Raw genomic sequence first — 11,811 nt, forward strand, 5'->3', positions numbered from 1 at the left:
AGCATCGCTCGTATGAATATGTGATTAAGGCACATGGACACTCAGGTGTAGTGGATGAGGTCAAATGTATTTTAATAAAATGTGGGCTTTGGAATGGACAAAGAACATCACACTTGAGAGCAAATGAGGTGATGCTAAATTTTGATTATCCTCCAATTTGGTCTGCTTTAGGTGCTTGTCTAAAATAGGGAAATGTGAAGTTTGGAAGATTTTCCTTGCAGCGTGGAGTACATCGAGACACACGGAATGATGGAGCGTACATCTTATGTACCTGCTGGTATGGAGGAGGCAGAAAATGTTCAATGCATAATTAGTAGTTGTGCAAAGCAGATGCATCTGTGCAAAGTTACAAGATCTTGAAACCTACATTGTACCAACACCCGAATTTGTATTGGGTTTTACAAAACATTTCACTGGCTCCAACAAGGCTTGGCTTTGTCAGCATGACCCGGTGTTTGACATGGCTTATGGAAAATAGTATCATGAGGAACTTGCAAAAGGAAGGAGTGTTCTTAAGGCTTGTTTCTGATAATAGTTTTTTAAAAATGGGAAGTGTTCTGTGTGCTGCCAGCACATATGCAATTTGAAAGCATGCAACAATATAGGGGCTATCAACTAGGACCACCGGGAATTGCATGTAGAGATCTTACAAAAAGAGTTTGGTAGTGATCTTTCCCAAAGTTGCACTTTATGTGTGCAAGACGTGTGAGAGGCACAAAGACTCTCGATGGCCGAGATTAACTAGAAATTGCCCGTAGTATATATTTGGTTGGCCTAACAAGTCTTTCTGAAATGAGGCAAGAGGCTTAATCACAACCCTCGTATTTGCTCATGATTGACATTTTTACCTGTCTTTGCACATTCCATGCCTTGATTTATCCAATGACAATAATACACTTTTCTTATAAACCTTGAAGTGCTCTCTCACATTTGTTTCTTTCTCAATGGGATCCAAGCAGTTTGAACAATACAACTAAACAATAAACATTGATCTTGAAACTTGAAACCATAATTCTTGCGTTGAAAAAGCGCATTCTATTGAAAATTGCACGCCAGCATGGACAAAGAGAATGCATATAGTAGAAGAGTCACTCGAGCATTTAATCCAATAAAATTGGAGCTACCCATCTCTCCCATTGCTCCATGCTTGTGTATTGATTCCTGTTTGTTTGCTTTTAGGAGATTAAGATGCTCATGTAGGATCATTGTCTCTAGAGATATACTTTGATGCATCCTTCAAACATTGCGGGCCTATTGGCCTTACCCCATAGTATTTTTGAGCTCTCTTCAACTTTGTAATGTTCACAACTATTATTTTATTGGTTGCATACAATATAATGTAGTATGATTTCTTCATGTGTAATGCTATTATAATGCTACCATCTTTCCTTTCAATAGACCTACACAAGGGTCTAGATAGGTTATAGCTAACATACAAGCGAGAAATACTTTTAAATGTATGGTATGTAAAAGCTTTAAAAATCACACTTTACAATGACACTGTGGTGAATGAACGAGCTGAAATTGTATGATGTCAAGATAGTGACACATTTCCACATATTATAGAAATTTGAGGAGGCCTCACACTCCCCCATGTAAGAAAACTTGCATGGTTCCTTTTTTTCAAACACTCAAAATGAAACAACACACAATAAATAATAATTGATATACCAATCACAATGTACCATACACATTATCCAAAGCTTTGATGAGGAGGAAGAACAAGATTTGTGTCTATGCGTGTGAAGCCCCCCCCCCCCCCCCCCCCCCCCCCCCCCTCCTCCTCTTCCTTTTCTCTTTCGCAAAACCTCCCTTAGGGCCATTTGAAATATGAAAAGAAATCACACACAATAGGTTTAAACATGTTAAATCTATATAGAACCATACATTTATGAAAAAGTATCGACCATAATGAAGTGGTCTATGCATGCATCCTCAAAGGCTATGCTTGCTCATGGTTCATCTATGCTAGATGAATTTTTAGTGTTAAGACCTTCAATTTTTTTGGTTACATGTGCCAAGTCCGTCACTTGTCTTTGCCATGCACAAAGTGTCAGAGAGAACCTCCCTTCTCATGCTATGCCATCTCTCAGAGTGCTTTGATTGTAGGATATGCCCAAAATAGACAAAAACATTAGTCCTTAGTTGCTTCTAATATATACAATTTTGTGGCACTCTTGTCTCCTTAATTCTAGGATATGCCCAATATAGACAAGAACATTATGCCCTTAGTTGCTTCTAAGAAATGCAGCTTGGTGGCACTCATGTGTCTATCCTTAATTCTGGTGTTGTAACTGGACTCATTGACAAGGAAATTGATGCAAGCTATGATCGAGCATCATGTATGGCTAGCAATGCTCTCGTGAATATACATGCCAAGTGTGGCCCTTATTGCTATTTGCAATAGTCATAAGGTGTCTTGCAAACAAGGTGTGCTATAAAAGCTCCCTTCTAATAATGTCATCTCTAGGAATGCTTTGTTTGCAAGATAAGGCCATAACCTACAAGGCCAAAAAACTCTCGCCTATTTACAATAGATGTAGCAAGGAAAGAAAATCCATGATCAAGGTTTCACAAAGGGGTTGTTGGAGCATGATTTTGTGCCAAGTAATTTTCTTGCTATATGTATGCCAAGTGTAGAACCTCCCCTCTTGCAATGTCATTCCTTGAAATACCCTATATGGGCAAGCCATCAATATTTATCTAGTACTATACCATGGCTATCTTTTGAATCTCTAGTACTAGCATACCGATGCCCTATTACTGCGCACATTGCTATTATGGAAATTTGAATGTCATAATATGGTTGTAGGCCTAGGTTGCCTATGTGTTTGCAATATGCAATCCTATTTGGTATTATAAGGTATGTACATGGTAGTTGCTAGTAGTACGTGTTAGCAATTCAATAGTAAATATGGTTGTAGGTCTAGGTTGCTTATGTGTTTGCAATATGCAATCGTATTTGGTATAATAAGGTATGTACATGGTAGTTGCCAGTAGCAAATCACGTTCATAAAGTAAGCACTATTTTAGTACTACAATAAGACTTACATAACACTTCTTTGTATTTGTAGTATATGTGGCTATTATTAGTACACTCGTGCTATATTAGCACTCTTCTTTGTACTCACAAATTTATATACTTTACTACATGCTACCACTCTTTGTACTATGTTGTTTATGATGCTTGTTAGCACTTTGTTAATTGTAGTATCACATCTTATAGTTTAGTACTATGCTACCACTCTTTGTACTATGTGGAACTTGTTAGCACTTTGCTAATTGTAGTATCAGATCTTATAGTTTAGTACTATGCTGCCATGATTTGTAGTACATTGTATATGTTAATTGGTGGTTGCTCAGTGGATGAGCACTAGGTTATTACTATTAAATACTAATCATATGGCTGATACAAAAAAGGATCTCCATATTTATTTTTATACATAATCCATTAGTTTATTAATTTTAGTAGTACCAAATATTTCTTTAAAGTGCTAAAATAAATATTCTAGTAAAACTACATTTTTTCAAGCTTTATCGATAGAGCTTGTTTTAGACTAACAAGTGCTTTGTCTTTGCTTGTAGGTGAAACATATCTTTTTGACCCTATTGAATATAAACTGCAAATATTCAAATAAAACATGACGAGGAGTGTGCTAGTAAAGGTGTGAACAGGTTTGCACATGACTCTTATGAATATCTTCTTAACTTGACAAGTTGTACAAGGCCCGCCTCTTATGTAAAACAGATGGATGTAGATGGTGAGAAGGAGGAGAAAAAAGGTCACATCATTCTAGACAAAGCACCTAACAACGATGCATGTGATTCCTACAACAAGGGTGAATGAATGAGGAGAGGATGAGGAGAGCCCTCCTTTAAAAAGATCTTTAGGCTATAAGCAAGGATTCCCAGAGGAGGATTCCAGAGATAAATCTTATTTAATGCATTTGTAAGTAGTTTATTGGCTTTTGCTTTACAGAATGTATTTTATTGATTGGCACCTTGATTTATTAGTCCAATTGACATTGGCTTTATAGAGGGCATTCCTTGTTTGCAAGGGAGTAACATTTAAAATAAAAGGAATGCCAAAAACACGTTTTGTACAAAGAAAAGAAGCATGGCCAAAACCAAGGTATTTCTCAATATGCTCTTACAATGTTCAAGGTTTGCATCAATTGTAGTCATCTTTTTTGCTACTAGTCATTGTCTCAGTTTTGATACATCATATCTTCACACATTTTTGTGGGTGATGACCCTGAGGAGAAAGAAGCTGATGTCACCATGTTCGAGTCAGTTAAACTAGACAATGACAAGATTGCGACAAGTGTGAAGATGAAGGCCCAAGGTCACTACTCAGGAGAATGCAAAGGAGGATGTGCTATCAAAAATTGATGATGATAATTTAAAAATAGATGGCCTCGTCCCTATTGACATAAAAACCAAATAGTTTGTCTTCTAACCTGAAAGGGTCGTGACTTCTCGTACACTTTCCCAAAACCGATCAAGCTCAAAATGAACACATGGTTGCATTGCTCATGTCTTTGCCTTTTGGAGTGCCATCATGCACTTTGTTTCAAATATACTCTTGAGTAAAATTCTTTGGTTTTTTCAATTTGATTTTGAGTTCATTATTTTTTAGGTACTAAGGGATACCACATCACTTCCTCTTCTTGAGAAATGGATGCTAATATTTGGTCTTAACGGAGGCTTGTTAAAAAGATGGCACTAGCATGCTTCATCCCATGCTTCTATAATGTAACTTTCATGAAGACATGGACTTGGAGTACATGCCTATAAAAGTAGAAATTTGTGTAGCATAGCCTGAAGGCTTCCGCTTATGTTTAGAAGGCTAGTGCTAAACTCTTGTACATATAAATATTTATGAGGTTCTTCAACTATTTATGATCTTGTTAACTCTTGATCTTAATCTATTCTTGAAATGTCATCAATATTGTCTCACTTATTTTTTGTTGAGTCATGGAGTAGCCTTTGTTCATTCTAGATTAGAGGGCTAATGACTACATGTTTTTATTATCAAATCCTAACTTGTCATGGGTACTCTCAATTAGTGTTGCATGCATATTTAATCAACTTGGTTAGTGACTGTGTGGTGCACTCTTGGTCTTGTAATTTTGTGTGTGCATGTTCCTAATTATATGCTTGCATGTCTTGAGCCTTTTCCACAAGTGTGAGTGATTGTTAATTATCACTTTGACTAACATTGGATGGTTGGTGATGTTTAAAATTTGTGTAATTAGTGTGTGCTTGCCAAAAAATTCCTTGTAATGTGTGTGATTATCTTTTGTGATTAATTCTAAGATGATTGGCAAGGTGGACTCCATGGTCTCAATGTGTGTGTAAATTGTTAATGATAGGTGTTTAGAAGAAGATCAGAGGTAGTCAAACCATGGATTCTCTCTATTATCATTAGTTTCACACTCTTATGGATACTCTTATCAAAGCATCTAATATGAAACTCTCATGCTTCTTGTGTGATGCCTCCAAGTCTTGGTTGGGTTATTACTCCTCAACGGGTGGCAATTATGATGGTACTTATATGTGGATTTGGCTTATGCTATGTGACATCCCAATACTTGGTGATGTCGTTGGGGATGATAACCTAAGCTAGTGGAGTCAAGGATGCAATGGTAATTGTCTTTTTATAATAAATTTTTATTGATTTGTGACTAATTTGTGTTGGATTTGAGTTTGTGTAACTGAATTTTGGTTTGATTTTTATTTATGGGCAATGATGACTCTATAATTGTAAGTTATGTTACCCCAGACCCCCAATTTCACTCTAATTTTTACTAATTTCTACTAAAGTATTGTCTAATTCTCACTAAGAATGCACTAATTGACACTAACAAATGGCTAATTTTCACTTATATTTGCTAACATTTTGTTAACCCCATCAATAGCATTGATGTGTAATGTATGCATAATCTCCCAATTAGAAGTCTAGTCATCACTCTGATCAAGTGAATTTGTGCTAATAGATGCTTGGGTTTTTTATTTGAATGCTTGATTTTGGCCAAATTTGTCAATTTGGCTTCAAATTGGAGGAGCACACACACACACACACACACACACACACACACACACATGTGTGTGTGTGTGTGTGTGTGTGTGTGTGTGTGTGTGTGTGTGTGTGTGTGTGTGTGTGTCAATGCATCTACTCACGGGGCAAGGACTCGCTTGGATTTCTATTGGATGAGTGCTCTTACTTTCCCAATTTCTTTTATGACATCTAATTGAACTCTATTAAGCAATAAAATTATGCGTGTGTGTGGCATATGGTGAGTCAAATTCTAGTCATTTGACTCTTGCAAATACGATGATACGCCAAAATTTTGGTCAAGATCCATGTGTGTACATTGTGATTAGTGCTTGGGTAAGGGAAAATTTGACTTTACGAATTGCAAAGAAGAGAAAAATTGGCATCAATTCCTATGTGCATGGGCTCAATTTTGAGTGTGTGCATATCTAAAAATCAAGGGCTTTGATCATAATGAGATGTGCAATTCAATTTAATGTTGTGGGTGCTATGAATTGCTAGTCAAGGTTCATTTAATTATGCATGAAAATTGGGTGAAATTATGTGTGTGTACCTATACTAAAGCCGCCACATTGATTTGATGGCTTGTGGTCTCATAAAGCTCATAGATGGCATGCCAATGTCAAAATTGCATCAAACTGCATGTACAATCATTGAATTAGAGCCAAATTGATTGCACATAGTGAATTTGCATTCAATTTGATATGGTGTGCTTTCATTCTTGGTGATTCAGTGATGCATATTCTGGAAGGTTTTGAGAGATGGCATTGTAATTAAGGCTTGATTGTTTAAGATTTGCATTGTGAACTAGAGTGTAAGGCCAAGGGTAAGCCAGATGGGTAGGGCCCTAGTGGAAACCGAGCACCGGGGCTCTGCTAGTCTATAAAGAGGCCGGAGCAGGTTGAGTGGAGTATGTTCCTTTACCCTTTGGGCCTTAAATTAGTATCAAGACTTGGTTGCAAAGCTATTCTAGGCGTGTGGTTTTGCATGCATGCAGAGAGGAGGGCTTTGGACAGAGGGTGAGTTGAGCACCGCGTGTGAGAGAACCCTTGCTTGTACACAAGCTCTCTCGGCAATCTGCATGAAATGGGTCAAGCTCGAGAATGTGGGGTGCTCAAGGAGGAGGACATAAAATCTTGTTTCTTCGTGGTAGTGAATGAAACCACACATGACACATCCTCTCTCTCTCTCTCTCTCTCTCTCTCTCTCTCTCTCTCTCTCTCTCTCTCTCTCCAGAGTGCCACTCGCTACCATAGCTTGTTACAAAGAAGTTTATTTTATAAAATTTTTAATTCACATTTTGGCCAACCACCTTATTTTGGGCACTTGGGGTGGCTGAGGACCCATTCCCCCGTAGTCTTTTGGAAAGGGGCCTCGTAGCCATCTGTCAACTGAGGATTTTGAAGAAGCTAAAAAAGATTAGTTGTGTTTTAATTTCTTGAGAGGCAGGCATGGCAAAAAGGATTGTCCCAAGGGAAAATCTTCTACTTAAGGTAAATAGAAAATTATGCACATGGTGCAATTACTTCCTCTAGAGTCCTCTTCTCACTATTCCAAGGTTGAAGGAACACACACCAAAGCGGTGCATGAGTGTTGTATTACATGGGTATGTTCAAGATTATTTCTTAAACAGAGCACCTGAAGGCAAGAGGTCCCTTACATCCTTTGGAGATTCCCAATGATATATGGGAGAGTATCTCTATGGATTTTATTGTGGATCTACAAACTACTGTCCGAGGTCATGACTCAATATGGGTGGTTGTAGACATGTTAACTAAACTATACAAGTTTATTCCAACCAAGTCCACTATTAAAACTTCATAGTTAACAAAACTGTTTGTTGACAATTTGTACAAATTATATGGATTGCGCAACAACATTATTAGTGATTTTAATCTCAAATTTAACAGTCACTTTTGGAGGGTTGTCTTTAAGCGTCTGGGTACACAACTCAATATCAATACTACAAATCATCCAGAGATGGATAGGCAAAGTAGCAAGTTAACCAAGTGCTAAAGGATATTTTATGAGCATACGCTAGCAAGAAGCAATCTGATTGGGAATATTAATTCTCTCTATTGGACTTTTCTTATAACATTGTTAAGAAACACTTTATTTCTTTTATGTTTATGTACAGTTTTCAACTTAGATCACCAGTTAGAGCGGGGTTGGCTATTGAGAAAATTCAACAAGTCAAGGACTTTATCCAAGATCATATGGATATATTGAAAATTGTTCGTCAAAATGTTCAAAAAGAACAAGATAGATATAAAAAGTATGTTGATGAGAAACATCGGCAAGTAACTTTCATGGACGGCGAAGATGTATTTTTACGTGCCAAAACATTTAAAAAGTCTAGAAACTGGACCAACACGTAAATCATCTCCTAGATATTGTGGGCTATTTAAAATACTCAAGCAAATTGGTGATATGGCCTACAAAATTTTTCTACCTATGAATTCTCGTATTCATCCAGTTTTTCATGTAAGCCGTTGATGATAACCCGTGCATAAGGACGAATTGTAATTGAACATTAAATTTTGGTCGATTACATTGAACCTCCAACCCAGCCACATGAACATAAGCACATTCTTGATTACCATGATTTACGAACTCGTCATCATGTGCATCATCAAGCATTAGTCAAGCGAAAAGATTCACCTGAAGAAGGTGCTACTTGGGAAAACATTAGTGTTCTTACAAAGAGATATCCCACTTTTGTTTTTGAGGACGAAAATGCTTCTCCAAGGGAGGACTAACGTAAGGCCAAGGATAAGCCAAATTGGCAGGGCCCTAATGGAGAACAAGGCCTTGGCTAGTCTATAAAGAGGCCAGGGCAGGTTGGGTGGAGCAGGATTTTCCTTACATGTTGGGCCTTAAAGAGAGGATATGATCATGAATTTTTTGTGTGTGAATTTTTCAATTGAGTGTAAATTGAATCATTTTTAATTGATTTTTGAATACACATGCATTCCAATATGCCTAAAGAAGCATCAAATCAAAGCTATAAAGAGATTGAATGATGCTATGTGTAAAGTTTTGGTCCATGTTGGGTTTGTGTACCTAATTAATTGCATTAGGACTTCATTAGAGTGAATGATTTAATGTGTAAAGTGATTAGGCTTTCATAACTTAGGACAAATGTTTCTTTTGGCAAATCTCACAATATGTGAGAGGCTACATTAATAAGAGAAAACTACTACATCAACACCATGCTCAATTGGAGCCCTGGCCACATAAATTCCGAAGGAACTAATGATCAAAAGGATCCCCAACCTCGCAATCAAACATCAAAATGACATAGACCCAACGATAAGAGTTACACAATTCCACTCGTCAGAGGTCTTGCCTTTTCCAATTCCAATAATAGTTTCCCTGTTATCTTGCATAATCTCTATGTAGCTAGCTATTGAGAGATCTTGGACAAACACTTGGCCATTCTTGGCCTTCCAATTATGGTGGAAGATGCAGAATCTAATGACTTTAGTACATAGCAGAATCGGTTGGCTTTTTATCTCTTTCCCTCCAAGGAATAGATTACTCTTGGAAAACCCAATCTTCCAAGTCCTTTGGATCCATTTGCAAACCTTACCTGCCAGGCCTCTTACCCTCGAGCACTCCAAGAATAAGTGGGGCAGGTCCTCCCTAGTAGTTCTATAGCTTGAACACCTATTGAAGCTAATACCTCAAGATAAGATCTTGTCATCTATTGGCAAGGCCCCCCATAACACCTTCCATATAGAGATCTTCATTAACAAGGGTAACTGAGGGTTCCATATGTTCTTTGTAGATGTCAGTCACTGAGCCTCTAGCCATTGCTTACCCCACTTCTTTTTTAGGGGGGAAAACTAGTCGGCCTTGTGTAAAAGGGCTAGGTATATGCCCTTGGTGTGTGCTTTGAGGAAGTGTCTACTCTGTGGCCATTGTCGGGCTTCAAAGCTAGGTACGCTTAGGGGCATTAAAAGATTTCCCAGCCTGTCCAAAGATTTTTTAATCATTAGCCTCTATGTGGTTCTTAAGGTGAAACTGGGTAGCCACAAGGTCTGCCTCTTTCCAGTTCAGGTTGATGACGTCCACAAGTGGGTCAGACACTCGAGTCCTTTGTTATTCACCTTTGTAGCAATCTCTCTCTAGTAGGGTTCAAAAGTATACCAGTAGCTGTGGAGAGCCAAGGGGGCCAATGTGTTATAGAGTTTTGGAAGTATCTGCTTAACTCCCCCCACTCCAAAGCCTCCGTCGCTTTATTGCACTTACGCACCGGCTCATCTGTTGTGCCGCTCATTCTCAAGCCGGTCCACTAAGGGGCAAGTAGTTTGTCATGAACCTCAATCCCTTTCCACCGCCCCCCCTTCACAGTAAAGCTTTGCCTGATCCATCATGTTATAGGTCATAATAGCTAATGCCTGCTCTTGTTTCGCAAATTGAGATCACAAACTTGGCACAAAGGGCCTTCGCATAAATGGCAAGGTTAAGGATCCCTACACCATCTTGCTCCAATGGTCTAGCGACTACATCCCATTTTGCCCACTGCCAAGGTGTTGAGGCTTTTGTCGGGCTTCAAAGCTAGGTACGCTTAGGGGCATTAAAAGATTTCCCAGCCTGTCCAAAGATTTGGTAATCATTAGCCTCTCCGTGTTCTTAAGGTGAAACTGGGTAGCCACAAGGTCTGCCTCTTTCCAGTTCAAGTTGATGATGTCCACAAGTGGGTCAGACACTGGAGTCCTTTGTTATTCACCTTTGTAGCAATCTCTCTCTAGTAGGGGTTCAAAAGCATACCAGCACCTCCGGAGAGACAAGGGGACCAACGTGCTATAGAATTTTGGAAGTATTTGCTTAACTCCCACCACTCCAAAGCCTCCGTCGCTTTATTGCACTTACGCACCGGCTCATCTGTTGTGCCGCTCATTCTCAAGCCGGTCCACTGATGGGCAAGCAGTTTGTCATGAACCTCAATCCCTTTCTACCACCCCCCTTCAGAGTAAAGCTTTGCCTGATCCATCATATTATAGGTCATAATAGCTAATGCCTACTCTTGTTTTGAAAATTGAGATCACAAACTTGGCACAAAGGGCCTTCGCATAAATGGCAAGGTTGAGGATCCCTACACCATCTTGCTCCACTGGTCTAGCGACTACATCCCATTTTGCCTACTACCAAGGTGTTGAGGCTTTGGTGTTAATTTTCCATAGAGGCCTTTTAATTGGTTTCAAGAACTCTTTCCAATCATATTTGACTATTTTGAGGAGTGGGCTAGTAAGGCAATGTACGTGATCATGAAGGAGTTGATCACTTTGACCTGTTAGGGAATGGTAGAAGCACATATCCCCACCTTCTCATCTTGATCTCGGCCTTCTCTAAGACCCACTGGAATCTTTGTCTGTGCATTAAGACCACTCCCAAGGAGACTCCCAGATGCCAAAAAATATTACTTTGAGACAATCTATGCAGTCCAAAAAGATGGGTTGAATGAGTTGTTCTTCAATAGAGAGATCAGCCTTGATTTTTCAATATTGCACTTCAACCCCGAGGCAATGACAAAAGTCTGCACAAGCTTTTCAGATGACCCGGGGGAAAGATTTTAAGAAGAGGAGAGAGTCATCAGTGAATAACTTTCCCAAGAGCTAATTGTTTCCGGGCAGGGTCAACCCTTGCATCTCTTCTTTCGTAGCACAATCTTTGGGCAAAGTAATTAGCGGGTGCGAGCCGATGGCAAACAACATGGGGGGCAAGAGGGAATCCATGTTTGATTGATC

This window comes from Adiantum capillus-veneris, chromosome 26 (genome assembly GCF_014529385.1).
Source record: "Adiantum capillus-veneris isolate H3 chromosome 26, ASM1452938v2, whole genome shotgun sequence".
Lineage (NCBI taxonomy): Eukaryota > Viridiplantae > Streptophyta > Polypodiopsida > Polypodiales > Pteridaceae > Adiantum > Adiantum capillus-veneris.